General features: G+C 36.5%; 1 long non-coding RNA gene across 4 annotated transcripts in view; it reads right to left on the bottom strand.

Moving 5' to 3' along the window:
• LOC117975788 (uncharacterized) overlaps window positions 1–20,473 on the bottom strand; it is a 243,211-nt gene that overhangs the window by 166,546 nt on the left and 56,192 nt on the right. For 2 of the 4 annotated variants that reach the window (XR_008620827.1, XR_004666125.1), the window contains 2 exons: window positions 16,622–16,750; window positions 15,890–16,101 (listed from right to left, as the gene is read on the bottom strand). The exons of the other annotated variants lie outside the window; for them this stretch is intronic. This is a non-coding gene — a long non-coding RNA (uncharacterized LOC117975788). Of the gene's footprint in view, window positions 1–15,889; window positions 16,102–16,621; window positions 16,751–20,473 lie in introns of those variants that run through there. 4 annotated transcript variants of the gene reach the window in all.

Raw genomic sequence — 20,473 nt, forward strand, 5'->3', positions numbered from 1 at the left:
GACCTTTATAGAACAAAAAGGCTGACGAGATTTCCCTGGAGTTAGAGGGAATTCCTGCTACCTGTTAGCCTTCAAACTGAGATGCTAGCTTTTTCTTCAAACTTGAACTAAAACATTGGCAGTTTCTGGGTCTCTAGACGACTGCTGACCTTTGGACTAGAACTGCACCATTGACTCTCCTGGTTCCTAGGCCTTTGCACTTGGATTGGAACTATACTATTGGTTCTCCTTGGTGTCCAGCTTACCAAATCACCCTGAATATTATGGGCCTTGTCAGTCTCTATAATTGTGTGAGCCAATTCCTTATAATGATATATATACTTAATAAAATATATAATGATATATATTTATAGATATATGCATCCTATACACAATCTGTATCCTATTGGTTCTGATTATCTGGTGAACACCAGCTAGTACAGATTTTTATGCCAAGAATTATTCTATAGGAACAGGATTTTAGGAATGAGTCTACTGAATTGGTTTTGGAATTTCTGGAATTGGCTTTTTAATCTGATTAGATTTATATATTATTTCCATCACATGATATGTGATTTGGCAAAAGAGACACATAAAATATTACCATTAGACACTCCTAATCAACTAGTATAAGCAAGTGTCTGAGCCACTGTGTATATGATACTTTCAAACATTTTTCTCAAACTAACTAGTATAATGAGATCAGCTGTTAGCTACTAAGGTCACTGGATAATGTGGTAAAATAAAAAGATGAGCTCAGAGATTTGAATTTCTCCTGTAGCAACAGAGCTGAGTTTATTTAGAACCAAACTCAGAATCTCAGCCTGCAACTGGCTGAAGTACAACACAAGTAATCTCCCAGACTCACAAGGTGTCTGCTGTTAAACTGAGGGCAGTGATTGGCAAAGAATGGGATCCTGAAAGTTGGATGAGGTTCTGTGGGAAGACCCTGATGAAGCTGAAGGCATTGAGCCCCTAAATTGAGGAGTCTTCTTTGTCAATGGAAGCAGTCTCCCACCTTGCATGGAAGAGGCCTCTTCACCCCAGTGGAAGCAGCCTCTCTACCTCCAGTAGAAGCAGCCCTTTCACCCCTATCTGAGGAGATTAACCCTGCATTGCCTGGGAAAACTGTGACTTCTCCTGATGCAGTTGCCATGAAAGACAATGCTGAATCTCCTCAGGACCCACCGCCATCACCCTTCTAGCTGCTATACATCTAACACTTAGACATTTAACTAGACTCAAGTCCCACAGGCCCCTAAAGGTGAGATGCAAAGTATGACTCATAAGGAAGTACCCTATGCTCCAAAAGAACAGAGTTTTGTAATTTAAACAAAGAAGAATCTAGGGAATATTAGTGGAAATGAATACTGAGGGTGTGGAATAATGGTGGAAGGAATGTAAAGTTGAATCAAGCCAAATTTATTTGCTGACCAAGCAAAGATTTTGCATTTAATGTTACAGCTCAAGGAGTTAGAAAGGGCTCTAACATTTTATTTTGTTGGTTGGCTAATACAGGAAGCACAAGGTGGCCACCAGTGAGAGAGTCAGAAGTGCCAGACAAATCCACTCTTGGCTAGAGTCAGAAGTGCCAGACAAATCCACATCTTTCACCACATCAGTGAGAAATAAATTTGTGAGGGGAGCCCCAGCAACCTCGAAGGGCTTTGTGATTACTATTTTTTGTAGGCCAGATCTTCCAATGGGAACTGTAGTTTGTAATGAATTGGGAAACTAAATGCTATGGATATAATTAGATCCTGGGGTGGGTCAATGGGAGTAACTTGATCCTTAGGTCAAGTAGCAGTACTCAGTTTCCAAAAGTGAAGCTATGGACTGAATGTTTTTGTCCCCCCCAGACATTCATATGTTGATCCCCTATCCCACAATTTGAGGGTATTTGGAGGTGGACTCTTTGGGAAATAATTAGGTTTTGATGACATCAGAAGGATAAAGTCCCTATGATTACATCAGTGTTCTCATAAGAAGAGAAAGAGACTTAACAGCGCTCTCTCTCAGGTACATGCACAGAGGAAAGGCCATGTGAGCATCCAATAAGAAAATGACCACCTAAAAGCAAGGAAAATGACCATCACTGAAAGCCAAATATGCCAGCACCTGATCTTGGACTTCCCAGCCTCCACAACTATGATAAATAAATGTCTGATGTTTAAGCCATCTAGTCTACAGTATTTTGTTATAGCAGCCCCAACTGATCAAGACAGACAAGGTGGGTGTGGTTATTATATTAGAGGTCAGTAGAGCCAAAGTATCAATCAGAATACTTACTCATGCAGACCTATGGCATTGGCTAGTTGCTTATGGTGTTCCTCGACCTGAAATAGATAAGAATCCTGCTAAACTCTTCATTTGATCTGTAAAAGTGAAAAAGTTTTAGGTCAAGTGAACAAAAGTCTAATCTGAATCATAAAAACAGTCATGGCCTCTCAATTAATTCCCAGACTTGAGCCAGTTTGTAGACCCAGAACTCTTTGAATGAAGGGGTGGTCAGGTCCTTTGAGGAAAGACCCTGGACACCGCCAAAAAATTATACTGTTAATCTTTCCCTTGGCCATCCTCAAAGGTATCTATGGCCTTTTATCAAGGTCACTGTGCACTAGGGAAAAGAAAATAATCAGACTTTTCATTGATTCTGAATTGACACTTATTTCAGGAAACCTAAACATCACTGTTGTCCATAAGTCAGAGTAGCAGCTTATAGAGGTCAGAGTCAATGGAGTTTTAGCTCAGTGGGCCCAGTGGGTTTCTCGAACTCATCCTGTGGTTATTTACTCAGTCTGGACTGCGTAATTGGAATATATATACACAACAGTTGGCAGGACTCCCACATTGGTTCCCTAACCTGTTGAGTAAGGGCATTCTGGTGGGAAAGATCAAATGGAGGCTGCTAGAACTGTCTCTACCTTGGCAAATAGGAATAAAAAAAAATAGTGCATTCCTGGAGGGATTGTAGAGATTAATGCCATCATCCAGCACTTGAAAGGTGCAGAGCTGATAATTCCCACCACATTCCCATTTAACTCATCAATTTGGTCTGTGCAGAAGACAGATTGATCTTGGAGAATGACAGTGGATTTTCATAAGCTTAACCAGGTGGCGACTCTAATTGTAGCTGCTGTACCAGATGTGATTTCACTGCTTGAACAAATTAACACATCCCGTTACCTGGTAGGCAGCTATTGATCAGGCAAGTGCATTTTTCTTCATATCTGTTAAGAAAGATCACCAAAAACAGTTTGCTTTCAGCTGGCAAGGCCAGAAATACACGTTTGCTCTCCAAACTTAGTGATATATCAACTATCCAGCCTTATGTCGAAATTTAGGTTACAGAGATCTTAATAATCTCTCCTTCCATAAGATATTACACTTGTCCATTATATTTACGACATTATGCTGATTTGACCTAGTGAGTAAGAAGCAGCAAATGCTCTGGACTTATTGGCAAGACACTTGTGTGTGTCGGAAGGTGGGAAATAAATCCAACAAAAATTCAGAGGCCTTCTACCTCAGTGAAATTTCTAGAGGTCCAGTGATACAAGGCGTGTTGAGACATACCTTTTAAGGTGAGGGATAAACTATTGCATCTGGTCCTTCCTACAACCAAAATAATCAAAATACATAATGGGCTTCTTTGGATTTTGGAGAAGATATATTATTAATATGGGTGTGTTACTCCTGCCTATTTGCCAAGTGACTCAAAAGTGCTAGCGTTTGAGGCCCAAAACAAAGTGAAGGCTCTTTAATATGTCCAGGCTGCTGTGCAAACTGCTTTGCCACTTGAGCCATAATATCCAGAAGATACAATGGTATTTGAATTATTAGTGGCAGATAGAAACGCTATTTGGAGTCTTTGGTGGGTCCCTGCAGGTAAATCACAGCTCAGGCTCATGGAATTTTTGGAGCAGAGTCCTGGCATCCTTTGTGGATAACTACTCTGTCTTTGAAAAACAGCTCTTAGCCTGCTACTGGGCCTTGGTACAGACCAAATGCTTAACTATGGGCCATGAATTAACGTATAACCTGAGCTGTCCACTATGATCACCACCAAAAAGTGGACAGCTGCAGCATCCCTAAAGGTTACTGGTGAAGGGAAATCTGGGACATCCATAAAGCTGAGTAGTGAATGGAAATCTTCCCAGTGAACAGAATGCTGATCATTGCACCTGGTTGTTCACTTTGCTTGAAAGGAGAAATAGCCAGACAGGCAATTATATATAGACTTATGGGCTGTGGCCAATGTTCTGATTGGAACATTGAAACTTGGAAGAAACATAATTGGAAAATTGGTGCCAAGAAAATTTGGGGCAAGATATATGGATAGACCTTTCTGAATGGGCAAAAGAAATGTGAAGATATTTGTGTCTTAAGTGAATGCTCACCAAAACATGAGCTCACTAGAAGGAGATTTTAATAATCAACAGTATAAGTTAACCTGTTCTTTAGATACTAGTCAGCCTCTTCCCCAACAACTCCTATCATTTCCCAATGGGTTCATGAACAAAGTACACATGATGGCAGGGAGAAAGATCATATATGGGCCCAGCAACATGGACTTCCACTTACCAAGGCTTACCTGGCTTATGGTCACTGCTAAGTACTTAAATTACCAGCAGCTGAGACAATGAGTACACAGTATAATACCGTTCCCCAGGGTGATCATGTAGCTATGAAGCTTTCTTATCTACTATCATGGTATTCCATGTAGCATTGCTTCTGGTCAAGAAACTCACTTCATAGCAAAAGCAGTTTGGCAATGAGCTCATGCTCATGGAATTCACTGGTCTCACCATGTCTCCCACCATCATAAAGCAGCTGAATTGATAGAAAAGTGGAATGGTCTTTCGATGACTCATTAGCAGCCCCAGTTAGGTGGCAATATATTGCAGGCCTGGTACAAGGTTCTCCAGGAGACTATATATGCTCAGAATCAGTATCCACTATATGGTGTTGTTTATCCCATAGCCAGGATTCTTGGAGTCCAGGAATCAAGGGGTGGAAATGGGAGTGGCACACCTCAGTATTATCCTTATTGATGCAATAGCAAACCTTTGTTCTATCCCTTTAACTGTATATTGTGCTGACCTAGAGACCTTAGTTCCAAAGGGAGGAATGCTTCTACTAGAAAAAGCAATATTTCCATTAAACTGGAAGTTAAAATTGCCAACTGGCCACTTGGGGCTTCTCAGGCCTTTGAAACAAGAGGCAAAGCAGAAAATTACTGTACTGGCTGGGGAGATTGATCTTGACTACCAAGAGGAAATTGGACTACTGCTTTGCAATAGAGATAAGAACAAGTATGTCAGGAACACAGGAGATCTCTTATGGTATCTCTTTGAATTATCATGCCCTATGATTAAGCTCAATGGAAATCTGCAATAACCCAATGCAGGTAGGACTACTAATGGCCCAGACTCTAGACTCTTTTTTTTTTTTTTGAGACGGAGTCTCGCTCTGTAGCTCAGGCTGGAGTGCAGTGGCGTGATCTCGGCTCACTGCAAACTCCGCCTCCCAGGTTCACCCATTCTCCTGCCTCAGCCTCCTGAGTAGCTGGGACTACAGGCACCCACCACCACGCCCAGCTAATTTTTTGTATTTTTAGTAGAAATGGGGTTTCACCGTATTAGCCAGGATGGTCTCGATCTCCTGACCTTGTGATCCACCCGCCTCAGCCTCTCAAAGTGCCGGGATTACAGGCATGAGCCACTGCGCCTGGCCTAATGGCCCAGACTCTTTAGGAATAAAAGTTTGGGCCACTTTACAAGGCAAAAGACCACACTTTGCTGAAATGCTCTCTGAGGTAAAGGGAATAGAGAATAGGTCATGGAAGAAGATGGCCAGCCAAGTTGACAAGGGGTGGCCTTGTGTGAGTTAATTTTATGTGTCAATTTGGCAGAGCAGTGGGGTGTTCAGATATTTGGTCAAACATTATTCTGAGTGTTTCTGTGAAGGTGTTTTTGGATAAGATTAACATTTAAATTGACAAACTGAGTAAAGCAGATTGCCCTTCATAATTTGAGGACACCTCATCCAATTATTTGAAGGCCTGAATACAACAAAAACGCTGATTCACCTCTGAGTTGAGAGCATTCTTCCCACATGACAACCTTTGAGCTGAGACATTGGCTTTTTTCTGCCTTGGTACTGGAGCTACACTATCAGCTCTCCTAGGTCTCCAGCCTGATGACTCACCCCATGGATCTTCCGACTTACCAGCCTACATAATTTCAAGAGCTAATTCTCTGGAGAACACAGACTAGTACAGCAAAGGAAAAAGATGCCTTTATCCTCCATCTCTGGTTCCCCATTGGTCAAGATTTGTCCATGAAATGTTAACTCACTCACACATTCAAGTTCACACATGCATGTGCCCAGTGGATGCCCACAACCACGCCACACAAGTAATTGAAAAATCCTCAAAGCAGAAAGTGAAAAATATAGAGTGAAGTTGAGGTAAGATTATTTGAGACAGAATTGAATAAACTTGCATGGCTGGTATAAAAGGAAGCCTGCATATACAAACATGGCATGTATAAAAGCTAGGCTGAGCAGGTGTGAGGCAGGGCCCATGCACTTCATGTGCTACTCAGATTAACTCATGTGCTCCATTAAGTCCAATGCATTACAGAATCCTTCAAGCAGGTCCCTGCCAAATTTTCTACAAAAGACTTAACATAGAAAGAAGAAAGCTACCATTCCTGCTATGGATTCTGGTCATTACACCATAATTATCAGTCATCTTCCTGCCCACCACCCATGCTAAATGAAGTCGAGGCTAAGGCTGCTGCAACTGACCATTTACAGTTCTCCCTGAGTGTGGAAGTACCAAGATATCTATAAGTGAATCTTCTGGGTTCCACACATACTTCTCCCTGTCTGCAACCAAAGTGTTCTTTGGTTCTTCATAGTGTTGAGCATAAATTACTCCAACAATACCGTGACTGCTTTCTTTGCCTGGGGTCAACAGATATTCCTCTATGTAACATAATCTTCCACTTTCTCCACTCTTACATTTGTCCACTGGTGCTGACAGCATATGTTACTTGGATCTAGCTATTATTTGCAAATGTATGTCATTTCCTCATGGAGAATGTATTGTACTTTTCCCCTCAGGCTATGCTACAATTTGATCCTTGTCAGTGGTCTGGAGGCGATGAAACAAAACAAAATCTTGAAAAGAAGAAGCATTACTTTGCAAGAAACTTCCCGCAGGTGAGGTCTCTAACAGACCTCCAAGTGACGGGAGGTTATAGAGAAGAAGCTGCTTCTGCCATCCTCAGTGGTTCAGGAGCATCTGGGAGCTGATAATTCTCTGACTTGTCCACCCAAATGTTCACCAATGTTCCCATTTTGGGTTAGATGGTCTCACTCAGTTTTTATCAGGGCCCTGAATTTAACCCAGAAAACCTGTTATATCTCTGCATGGCACCTCTACTACTACTACTACTACTACTACCACTACTTCAGTTCTACTACTACTACTATCACTATAGTGATAACCAGATGGGAGAAGAATTAATATCTTGCAAATGATTGATATCAGAACAATTAAGGAACTCCTGTAACTCAACAGCAACAACAACAAAGAAAGAACTCCCATGGAATATTGGACAAAAGTTATGAAAAATTCATTTGCAGAAAGATAAAAAGCATTTGAGGAATGATTCAAAGCATTACAGAGAAAAGATAAACACTAAGACACAATAAAGTATCACTTAATACCTAGGACTGGTAAAAACGAAAATGCTGAATTTGATGAGGGATGTTGGTGAAGTGAGAACGGAGTAACCACCATGCTCCGCTGGTGAGCATGTAGCCTGTTGCGGTCCCTGTGAAGAGTAGCTGACACTGCTGAGATGAGTGTCTGTATACCCGGGAACTGGTAAGTGCACTCCTGAATTTATATTCCAAGGAATTTTCAGACTAAATCAAAGAGAAAATGCCAGCAAGGTTCTCTGCAGTTTATTTGTTATTTCCAGCAGTGGGAAAACAAACAGGTAAAGTGTGATTAACACCCTATGCAGTATTATGTAGCAGTAGGAAGCAACAGATGAGGTGTACATAAAGTGACATAGAGTATAAAAACAGAGTACTTGGTCACAAAATACAGAAAATGAGCACAATCCCACTTAGATACATTAATGTACATGTACACAAACAATATACATTTTTGGAAGAACACAAAAATAAACACATATAAAATATATAAGAATGACTGCTGAGGAAGAGAATGGAAATTGAGTATAGGAACAACAGAACAAGTAATTAAATAATAGAAGTGCATTGCATGTATCGGTAATGATGACAATATGCCACGAGTTAAGGGGTATTACTTACTCAACCTACTGAAAATGAGCCCCAAGAATAAATTTTAAAGTTTTAAATTATAAACAGAAATGAATAAGTAAAGTCAGAAAAAGAACATTTTTTGTGACAAAAACTCTTCAACATAGAAGTTTCAGTAAATGTGATGGAGTCTGAAAAATGATCAAAAGTGTTAAAAGATAATGAACACCAGTAAAATGGAGATAATGAACACTGATCATTCAGTATCAAAGTTTGCCGGTGAAAAGATGGAACAATTTTAAGATGGTTGATCAAAGAAAATATTTCAAAGGAAAATATTTGCTTTAAATCTTATTTTCTACTTTTTTTGAAGTAGATTGGAGGGCAGAAAACATACAACCGAAGGAGAATAAAAAACTGAATGTGGTTGGAATTGGTAAGTGTGAATGAAAATTTCTTGGAACTTATTCTTACTTTGTCCATCTTCCATATTAAGATGTCTCCGCCCCAGCACTCCACTGAGGCTACTTCTCTTTGGGCAGGAACCCTTGCACAGAATTCCCCTCCCGTTGACTTACCAGTCAAATCTATGGCTGAGCTGAAGCTTACTGACTTGTTCATATTTGAAGATATAAATTGAGTTTTAATTACTATTCAGCTAATATGTTCTTTTTAAAAAATAGTATTTGTATTTTGAAGAGAGGTAGAAAAGTCCTGCTCTGAAAAAAAATGATTCTCTAATGGGAATTTAAGGCCTTCGGGAAAGCAGGCCAGTATGAAGGGAACATGTTTTATTAGAAGGCAGAGAGTGAAGGAGGACTTCCAAAAATTTCATAACATATGAGATGGGCAACTTCTTATTCTACAAGGTTCAGAGACCTCATCTATTTCACCCCTTTACAGTTACCAATTTCATGTCATCTATTTTCTGTGTCCTATTGTCTGGTTGTATCAGGAACTGGGTAGGCACAAATGAAAGAATATGTAGTATTAGAAGTCAACCTAAATATCTCAAGTCAATAGAAATAGCATTTAGAGATAAAAGTCCTGTTTTTGTATTTAAGTTAAACTATGTATAAAATATTTTATCCCCTCTTATGTAGAAAAAGAAATTCCAATCTTTTGCTACATTTCTCACGAAGCTTGATATAAAAGAAGGAAGAAGATTAAAAATAGTGGTAGTTGATCTGTTTTCTGATTTTACGGCATTTTGTGTGCTTTACAATGTCTCAAGCTTCCTTTGAATTAATATAGAATATGCAAATGAGAATTTAAAACTATGTGAAATTCAGAGTACAGTCACACAGTTGCATAAAAATCCCAATTAAATATAATTAGTATCTGCTTTGGTATATCAAGCAATACCAGAAAACAATATATTTTGAATTCTTACATATTTTATTACTTAAATATTTATTTTCAAATAAAGAACAATGAGCATTTTTAATCCAGAATAACTTAGTCCATGGAAACCATTGGACTGGAGGTTTATATTTCATGTTCTATCTTAATATTTTATTCTATTGCCTTGATTTTTTGAAGTTGTTGTTTGTGAAAATATCTGGCTATGACTGCACACACGAAAAGTTTGTCACAGCTTTTCCTCAATCCTCAACTCTTCTCCCTCAAATAAAACACAAGGAGAGAAAAAACTGCTCAATTTGGTTATCTGGGCTCTCACAACACCACATATATGGTGTTAGTCCCTTAAACCCAGCAAACTGTTGATGCATAAAAAACAATATTCTCCAAGTGCCGAGGGTCAAGTAGTGCAAAGATACTTAAAATGATACAGAAGGCCCATGTCTCTACTACCAAAAGAAAAATTACTGAACTGCTGTTTGCAATGCTCTGTTTTTGTATGTAACTTTTCTTGGCAACAGATGCAATATTTATAGTAAAGTCTATCACCGTTTATTAATGTTATACATTAGAGTTATTTGCTACTCTAAAAATGATATGCTAAAATATGCCAAAGCATTTTCAAATAAAACAAGAAAAATGAACTGATGATTTCTTAATTGCATTTCATTGTTTCATAATAGAACGTGATAAACCTTGAATAAAACAATGTAAACATATCGATTCCATTTAGCATAATTGTGCTAAAACCATTTATAATGAAGTCTCCAGAGAGTTCTTTCAACTTCATTTTTTGGAAAATTGTGAGATTTCTTTTCTCTTTCTTTCCTTCCTTCTGTCATTTTTAAAAATAGTTACTTTCCAGTAATTCATAGACAAGCAGAACAAGAGCACAGAAAAAACCTGAATGTGCATATGTCCATAGTAATGATAAACAACTTGTTGATTGGGATCTTACAATTAAATGTGATTTTGAAAAACATATTACAGGTATAGCTTATCTTGTATGGTAAATTTGATGCAAGACAAAATTAGTTAGAGGACTAGTATCAAAGTTTTAATAACAGATTGTTAAAATAGGTGCATTATTAAATGTATACCAATGATTCTGCTTTCCAAAAGAAGCAATTCCACCTCGTTTTATATACTATATTTTTAATGATTGCATAATAATCCTCAGCTTTGAGGAGCTGATATATGTGAGAACACCCAACAACTCTGTAGCTGAGTTAAATATAGGACCTGTGGGTTTTATCTGTGTTAAAGACACATGGAGCAAGAGATGCACATTTACATAAAATGTATCTTTTAAAGGCCATACATTTTGTGCACACCTGTTTGTGTTCCTGATAGTTCTGAGACTCTTCAGTAGGTGCACTTCATCGTTAATGAGAACGACCGGTTTATTTTAATACTAAGAAGAAGAGAGTAGAAACAGTGAGGAGAGGGCAAAAGAGGAAATGGGCTTAATTGCTTATGAAAATGCCATATTTAAGAAATCAGTATCTCCTATAAGTAGTGAGAAAGTGGACTGCTTAATTAACAGGATGGCTAGACAAGAGTAGCCGCTTGGAAAACAATAAAAGTGAATTGACTCTTTACATCATATATCAGGATACATTCCAAAAGGATCTGAGAGTTGAGTGTTAAAAAATAAAATAAAATAAAACAAGTGCTAAAAGAAAATATGGATTGATTGCCCTATAATTTGTGTCTGGGAACAACTTTCCTAACTGTAATTTTAAATACAGAGGAAAAATGACAGATCTTATTAAATTTTTAAGAATGTTTTACAAGGAAAAAATATCATAAGCAAAAAAGAACAACTGGGGAAATTGTTTGCAATTATATTACAGGCAAAGGGCTAATATCTTTAATATATAATGAACTTATAATAACAGAGAAGAAACACACCAACAATCAATCCTAAATGTTCTGTGGCTATGAAAAATGTTCAAATTTTCTTATAGTAAGAGAATATAGTGTAAGACCATTTCTCACCTATCAGAATGGACATAATACAAAAGTTTGATGATATTACCTGTAAGTGAGCCTGTTGGGAAACAGATACTCTAATATATTGCAGGTAAGAATGCAAACTATAATAACTTCTATGGATAGAAACTGGTAATATTTAATTGAATTTCATATATATTTACCTTTTGACCTAGCAATTTCATTTCTAGGAAACTATCCCAAAATATGCTGATAAATATGCAAATGGTGATTTATTAAAACACTTTTTGCAATAGCAAAAAATTTTTAAAAATGTCCGTCACATGGGGAACTGCTTGAATAAACCATGTATATCAACACAATGGAGGAATTAAAAACAGTGAAAACTAATGAGGACTATTCTCCATATACTATTATGGAGAAATGTCAGGTGAAAAAATATCATGGGATTAAACAATGTGTATGGTGTGCCACTGTTTATCTAAGAAAGGGAATATATGAATATGTACATATTTAAATTCTATCATAATATTTACATTACAATATCATGGAAATATAACATTTACATTATATAATAATAAAATATATATACTAAAAAAAGCATCAAACTAAATATATAAAATTTCTCTAGAAGAGGAAGGGACAGATAGAGAGGGCAGGTTCTGAAACAGTGAACAATATAGTATCAATGTATGCTCTTAGACCCTTGTCCTTAACTACAATTTCTGACTAAATACCAAAAAGCAATTTACTATCAAAGCCTATTCAGATTATCTCCAATGGACTCAGGAAAAATATTAAATGGCTATTACTGGCCAAATGATATTCAATGGATATCATTATTCATAATATATTCATATTCATAAATATAATGTCTGCCATTAATTTAAACACATGAAATATGTTTACATCCACCACTTTGTGTTGATTTAAAGAAGGAAGGAAGGAAGGAAGGAAGGAAGGAAGGAAGGGAGGGAAATGGGGGAAAAAACTCTTACTGTACTTTGGAAGACACTAATGAACCAATTCACTAATTCACTTCTCTTTCCTTTCTTTCTTTCTTCCTCTCTCTCTTTCTTTCCTTCCTTCCTTCCTTCTTTTCTTTTCTTTTCTTTCTTTCTTTCTTTCCTCCCTTCCTTCCTTCTTTCCTTCCTTCCTTCCTTCTTTCTTTCTTTCTTTCTTTCCTTCCTTCCTTCCTTCTTTCCTTCCTTCCTTCCTTCTTTTCTTTTCTTTCTTTCTTTCCTTCCTTCCTTCCTTCTTTCTTTCTTTCTTTCTTTCCTTCCTTCCTTCTTTTCTTTTCTTTTCTTTCTTTCTTTCTTTCTTTCTTTCTTTCCTTCCTTCCTTCCTTCCTTCCTTCCTTCCTTCCTTCCTTCCTTCCTTCTTTCTTTCTTTCTTTCTTTCTTTCTTTCTTTCTTTCTTTCTTTCTTTCTTTCTTTCTTTCTCTCTCTCTTTCTCCCTCCCTCTGTTACCCAGGCTGGAGTGCAGTGGCACGATCTCGGCTCACTGTAACTTCTGCCTCCCAGGTTCAAGCTATTCTTCTGCCTCAGCCTCCCGAGTAGCTGAGATTACAGGCGCCTGCCACCACACCCAGCTAATTTTGGTATTTTTGGTAGAAATAGAGTTTCACGATGTTGGCCAGGCTGGTCTCAAACTCCTGACCTCAGGTGATAAACCCAACTCAGCCTCCCAAAGTGCTGGGATTATAGGCGTGAGCCACTGTGCCCAGCCTCAATTCCTTTTTTAAAGCTACTAAATAAGGGAAGGGATGAAGGAATTATCCTTCTTTATTTTCACCTAAGAAAGATATATTTGTTAAATTGCACCCTTGAAATTTTGGTTAAAACTCTACAGCTCTAAAAAAAAAAAAGCTGAGAATTAATGACTTAAGCATGCCACTAAAGTTAGAAAAACAAAAATTACTGGTTCTAAATCCTTGCGGAATCACCACACTGTCTTCCACAATGGTTGAACTAATTTACACTCCCACCAATAGTGTAAAAGTGTTCCTATTTCTCCACATCCTCTCCTGCATCTGTTGTTTCCTGCCTTTTTAATGATTGCCATTCTAACTGGTATGAGGTGGCATCTCATTGTGGTTTTGATTTGCATTTCTCTAATGACCAGTGCTGATGAGCTTTTTTTCATATGTTTGTTGGCTTCATGAATGTCTTCTTTTGCGACGTGTTTGTTCATATCCTTCGCCTACTTTTTGATAGGGTGTTTGTTTTTTTCTTTAAATTTGTTTAAGTTCTTTGTAGATTCTGGATATTAGCCCTTTGTCAGATAGATATATTGCAAAATTTTCTCCCATTCTGTAGGTTGCCTGTTCACTCTGATGATAGTTTCTTATGCTGTGCAGAAGCCCTTTAGTTTAATTAGATCCCATTTGTCAAGTTTGGCTTTTGTTGCCATTGCTTTTTGTGTTTTAGTCCATTACTGGGTATATATCCAAAGGATTATAAATCATTCTACTATAAGTACACATGCACACATAGGTTTATTGCAGCACTGTTCACAATAGCAAGGGCATTTAGAACCAAACCAAATGCCCATCGATGATAGACTGGATAAAGAAAATGTGGTACATATACACCATGGAATACTATGCAGCCATAAAAAAGAATGAGCTTAGATCCTTTGCGGGGACATGGATGAAGCTGGAAACCATCATTCTCAGCAAGCTGATACAGGAACAGAAAACCAAACACCACATGTTCTCACTCCTAAGTGGGAGTTGAACAATGAGAACACATGGACACAGGGAGGGAAACATCACACACCGGGGCCTGTCAGGGGGTGGGGGCTAGCGGAGGGATAGCATTAGGAGAAATACCTAATACAGATGACAGATTGATGGGTGCAACAAACCACCATGGCGCCTGTATACCTATGTAACAAGCCTGCACGTTCTGCACATGTATCCCAGAACTTAAAGTATAATATACAAAAAAAAGAAAAAGAAAAAGAAAAATTAAATGCATGGAGAGTTGAAGGAGATAATAAATCTAAAACCCAAAACCTCCAAAAAATTAAAAAATAAATAAAAAAAAAACAAGATACATTAGAGATGATCTGCACTGCAGGGACAAAACTTTTCAGTAATAAAAATAAAATGAAAGGACTAATAATAATGGCCAGAAAAGACACACAGGCAGTAAATATTTTATTTCGATGATGTTATACATATATATAAAATTAGGCCAGTAGAAAAATAGTGAAAATAAATATTATGGCATAAAAAAGGAAAAAAGTAGTGAAGTAATGCTTTTGAATTACATTGATATATTTTATTGAAAAAAGAGAAAAACTTGTACTTATGGATTTTGCTGCAGTAATGAAAAACATTACAGTTAATAACAAGGGGCAATTAAAATTTAAAAGATGACATTTAAAAAGGAGAATAAATTTTTACTTTAGCGGTATTATCAAATTCCATGTAACATTTCAGGTTTAAATGAAAATTTTTCACTTCACAAAAGTAATCTTACACCTAGCACTTCACACTTTATTTCACTGTTTAAAACTTTAAACAAAATAAGAACTCCAAGTGTAACCTAGAATGACAGAAATGAAATAACTTGAGCTCTATGTCTTATCATTATTTATCTTGAACCTGCTGTATAACAGGAATATGTAAACCATTGCACTTGGGAGCACAAACTGTCTGAAATAAGATGTAATAATTCTAAACTCTTAGGAATCTACTCTCCAAATGGAGTCATTTAACTAAATCTACATGTGTCACAAGTAGACTGTACAGAGTTACTCCATTACCTTCCAGGCCAAATACAATGTTGAATAATGCAAATAGTAAGCACATAGTAATTTGAAATTTTCTGTGTTTTTGAAATTCAACGGTAACCACAGCAATCATTTAGATGGTAGGACAACAAAGCAATTTTTAATAGAGGAGTATTTTATCACTGATTTTGTTTAGGATTGCCAGTCCATGATGATAATAAAAAACACACCAACTTTTAGTCATTTTTATCGTAGTGTTTTATCCTCTACACACCATGCTTTTTCTTGTATCCAGGCGAGACCACTCCCACCACCCCATTTACTGTATGCTGCTGCCGGAAATAATAATACTTTACCAACTAGTAAAATGGAAAAATAAATTTCACAAAGTGAAGGCACAAATAAATAATATTGGGAATAAAAAAGATAGATACAACTATATATATCTCATAGCAGTTAAAAAGATAGCAATACTCTGAACTGCATGACAATAAATTTGAAAATTTAAATGAAATGAAAAATATCCCAGTAAAATACAGCTTCTGAAAACTAAGAAAGAAAAAGAATGCTTTAATAGGAAGTTAAATTAAATGCTAATTTTTTTCACACTAATCATTCAGGGTTAATGACAATTTATGCCAAATCTTCAGAGTACTAGTCACTCCAGTCTTCAGCTAACTTTTTCAGGAGACTCAAAAGGAGGAGAAACCTCCCAGGTCATTCCCTGGGATCGGTATAACTTTGAAACCAAAATCATCACTATAAGAAAAAGAAAAGGATTGTATTATTTGTGAATATAAATGCAAAATACTAACAAACTGAATATAGAGGTGTATAAGAAAATGTATCATGAACAAGTAGAATTTATCCCAATATAAGAATTATTTGGCCATAAGGAAAATATCCCTACTATCATATGCAAAAATGTTTTAATAAAATTCAACATGCATTTATGATTTTTAAAAATACGCTTAGCAAACTAAAAATAAGAGATAACTTCCTTAAAAGGTACTACTATGGTTTGAATATTTATCCCCTCCAAAACTCATGTTGAAATTTAATCCCCAATGTGACAGTATTGAGAGGTGGGGCCTTTAACAGATGACTGGCTCTTCTTTTTAATTCTTAATTTTTGTGGGTACATAGCCAGTGTACATATTAGATCATGAGGGCAAAGCCCTCATGAATGGATTAATCCATTTATTGATTATTAATGGGTTAATCAATTAATAGGTTATCATGGGAGTGGCACTGGTGACTTTATAAGAAGAGCAGATACCTGAGCTAGCACACACAGCTCCTTCACCATGTGATGCCCTGCACTACCTCAGGACTTTACAGAGTCCCATCAGCAAGAAGGCCTTCACCAGAGGTGGACCCTTGATGTTGGACTTCTCGGTCCCTGTAACTGTAAAACATACATTACTTTATAAAGTAAATTACCCAGTTTCTGGTATTCTGTTGTAAGAAACAGAGAACAGAATAAAACAGCTCCCTATAAAAAGCCTAAAGAAAATGTCATTTTTTAATACGGAAACTTTGAAAACATACCTTTAAAAATTAGATACAAGTCAAAAGTGCATGCTATAAGCACACTAATAGATCTTAACAGTAAAGTAATCAGATAAGAAATGAAGCTAAGTACCTGAGAATGGGGGGGGGGGTAGAAACAAAACTGTCATTATTGGCAGATGGTATGATTGTCTACATTGAAACCCCATAAAAAATAACTATGAACAGATTATTAAAAAATAAGTTTAGCAAAGTGAAAAGACACAAGGTAAATATTCCAAAATCAATTCAAATGTTTTGCATCAGTAACAAAATAATGATAATTAGCTATCATTTACAATAACAAAAATTATATATTAATGAGGACAAAATGACAAAACATATTTAAATCCTTTGTGGAGAAAATTATAAAATTTATTGAAAGATCTTAATGAAGACCTAATAAATGGAGAGATATGTTTATGGATAGAAAAACTTAATATCATAAAGATACAGATTTTCCATATATATATATTCAATGTGACTCATATAAAAATCCCAACAATATTATTTAAAGAAGCTTCACAAGATGATTTAAAATTTGTTGGAAGAGCAAAGCATCAAGTATAGCCAAAATATTCCTAAACAGGATTAATGTGGAAAATTAACCCACCAAGATTTCAAGAATTATCATAAATTTCCAGCATTTAGGATAGTTTGATGTTTAAATAATGATTAAAAAAAAAGAGATCAATAGGGCTAAATAGCCAATGTATAGATACATGCTTACACATGAAACTTTAATAGATGATAAATGTGTTATTACAGACCATTGTGAATACAGGATAATGCCCTAAAAGGTGCTCAATTAGTTATTTATGTGGGAGAAAAAAATTCAATCCAACCTCACACTACACACACACAAAAATAATTCCAAGTGGAACAAGAATTTCAATATGAAAAGTGTAACTTTAACATTTTTAGATTTAAAATATAGGGAAACAGCTTTATAACTTCAGAATAGGGATAAAAATGAAAACTAGAAAATCCCTAACCATGAAGAATAATACTGATATTTACGACTACACTGAAAGTTTCAACTTCACATCCCTCGTAAGTTGGATTCGTAGGTATTTTATACTCTTTGAAGCAATTGTGAATGAGAGTTCAAGGAGAACTACAAACCACTGCTCAAGTAAAAGAGGATACAAACAAATGGAAGAACATTCCATGCTCATGGATAGGAAGAATCAATATCGTGAAAATGGCCATACTGCCCAAGGTAATTTACAGATTCAATGCCATCCCCATCAAGCTACCAATGATTTTCGTCACAGAATTGGAAAAAACTACTTTAAAGTTCATATGGAACCAAAAAAGAGCCCGCATAGCCAAGTCAATCCTAAGTCAAAAGAACAAAGCTGGAGGCATCATGCTACCTGACTTCAAACTATACTACAAGGCTACAGTAACGAAAACAGCATGGTACTGGTACCAAAACAGAGATATAGACCAATGGAACAGAACAGAGGCCTCAGAAATAATGCCACATATCTACAACTATCTGATCTTTGACAAACCTTACAAAAACAAGAAATGCGGAAAGGATTCCCTATGTAATAAATGCTGGGAAAACTGGCTAGCCATATGCAGAAAGCTGAAACTGGATCCCTTCCTTACACCTTATACAAAAATTAATTCAAGATGGATTAAAGACTTAAATGTTAGACCTAAAACCATAAAAACCCTAGAAGAAAACCTAGGCAACAAAACACCAAAAGCAATGGCAACAAAAGCCAAAATTGACAAATGGGATCTAATTAAAGTAAAGAGCTTCTGCACAGCAAAAGAGACTACCATCAGAGTGAACAGGCAACCTACAGAATGGGAGAAAATTTTTGCGATCTATTCATCTGACAAAGGGCTAATATCCAGAATCTACAATGAACTCAAACAAATTTACAAGAAAAAAACAACCCCATCAAAAAGTGGGCAAAGGATATTAACAGACACTTCTCAAAAGAAGACACTTATGCAGCCAAAAAGCACATGAAAAAATGCTCATCATCACTGGCCATCAGAGAAATGCAAATCAAAACCACAGTGACATACCATCTCACACCAGTTAGAATGGCAATCATTAAAAAGTCAGGAAACAACAGGTGCTGGAGAGGATGTGGAGAAATAGGAACACTTTTACACTATTGGTGGGACTGTAAACTAGTTCAACCATTGTGGAAGTCAGTGTGGCCATTCCTCAGGGATCTAGAACTAGAAATACCATTTGGCCCAGTCATCCCGTTACTGGGTATATACCCAAATGACTATAAATCATGCTGCTATAAAGACACATGCACACGTATGTTTATTGCGGCACTATTCACAATAGCAAAGACTTGGAACCAACCAAAATGTCCAACAGTGATAGACTGGATTAAGAAAATGTGGCACATATACACCATGGAATACTATGCAGCCGTAAAAAATGATGAGTTCATGTCCTTTGTAGGGACATGGATGAAGCTGGAAACCATCATTCTCAGGAAACTATCACAAGGACAAAAAACCAAACATCGCATATTCTCACTCATAGGTGGGAATTGAACAAGGAGAACACATGGACACGGGAAGGGGAACATCACACACCGGGGACGGTTGTGGGGGGAGGGGGGAGTGATCACATTAGGAGATATACCTAATGCTAAATGACGAGTTAATGGATGCAGCACGCCAACATGGCACATGTATACATATGTAACAAAACTGCACGTTGTGCACATGTACCCTAAAACTTAAAGTATAATAAAAAAAAGAAAGTTTAAACTTATGTTCATCAAAAGCCATTCCTAAAGGAGTTGTAAGATTAGCCACGAAATGGGAAACAATAATTTCAACACATGTAATTGACAAAAAGTAGTATCTAAAATACATACCAGATTTTCGATTCCTCTAAAACAAAAACAAAAGTAGGAAAGATATATGAACAGGAATTTCAGAGGATTTGAAATATGTATGGCAATAACCCATGGAAAATGAAATGCAATGTCATTATTAATCAGTGCCATGTCAATTAAGTCAAAAATGAGATACTCTTCATACCTACTTTCTTAAAAAAAGAGCAATTCTGGTAGTCCCAAAAATTGAAGATGTTGTTAATAGGTGGTGATGCTTACATGCTGTTAAGATGGCAAACTACTTTGGATACAATTTTGTATTATTTTGTAAAATTGAACATGTGCACACTTTATTGCACAGCAATTCTACTGCTGAAGAGAATCTCTAGAAACACTTTGGGACACGTATACCAAGAAACAACCATAAGAATATCTACAGTCTCACTTGGGAAACAGTAAAACACTGGAAACTACCCAAATGTTTAATGACAGGAGAGTTAATAAATAAATGGCTAAATTAAATTGTTTATGGCCCGGAAAATAAATTGAACAACCACATGGATGAAACTTTAAATCAGTTTGAATAAACACATTCAATTCCAGGTAACTATTATATATTGTATCATTTTGATAAAGCTTTAAAAAGTAAACTCTAATAACGTTTTTGGATATTATACATATAATAAAACTGATTTTTATAAAGCAAGGGAACAGTGCTTGCGTATGAGAAAGTAGGCAGTGAGATA

Source organism: Pan paniscus, chromosome 15, assembly GCF_029289425.2.
Source record: "Pan paniscus chromosome 15, NHGRI_mPanPan1-v2.0_pri, whole genome shotgun sequence".
Taxonomy (NCBI): Eukaryota; Metazoa; Chordata; class Mammalia; order Primates; family Hominidae; genus Pan; species Pan paniscus.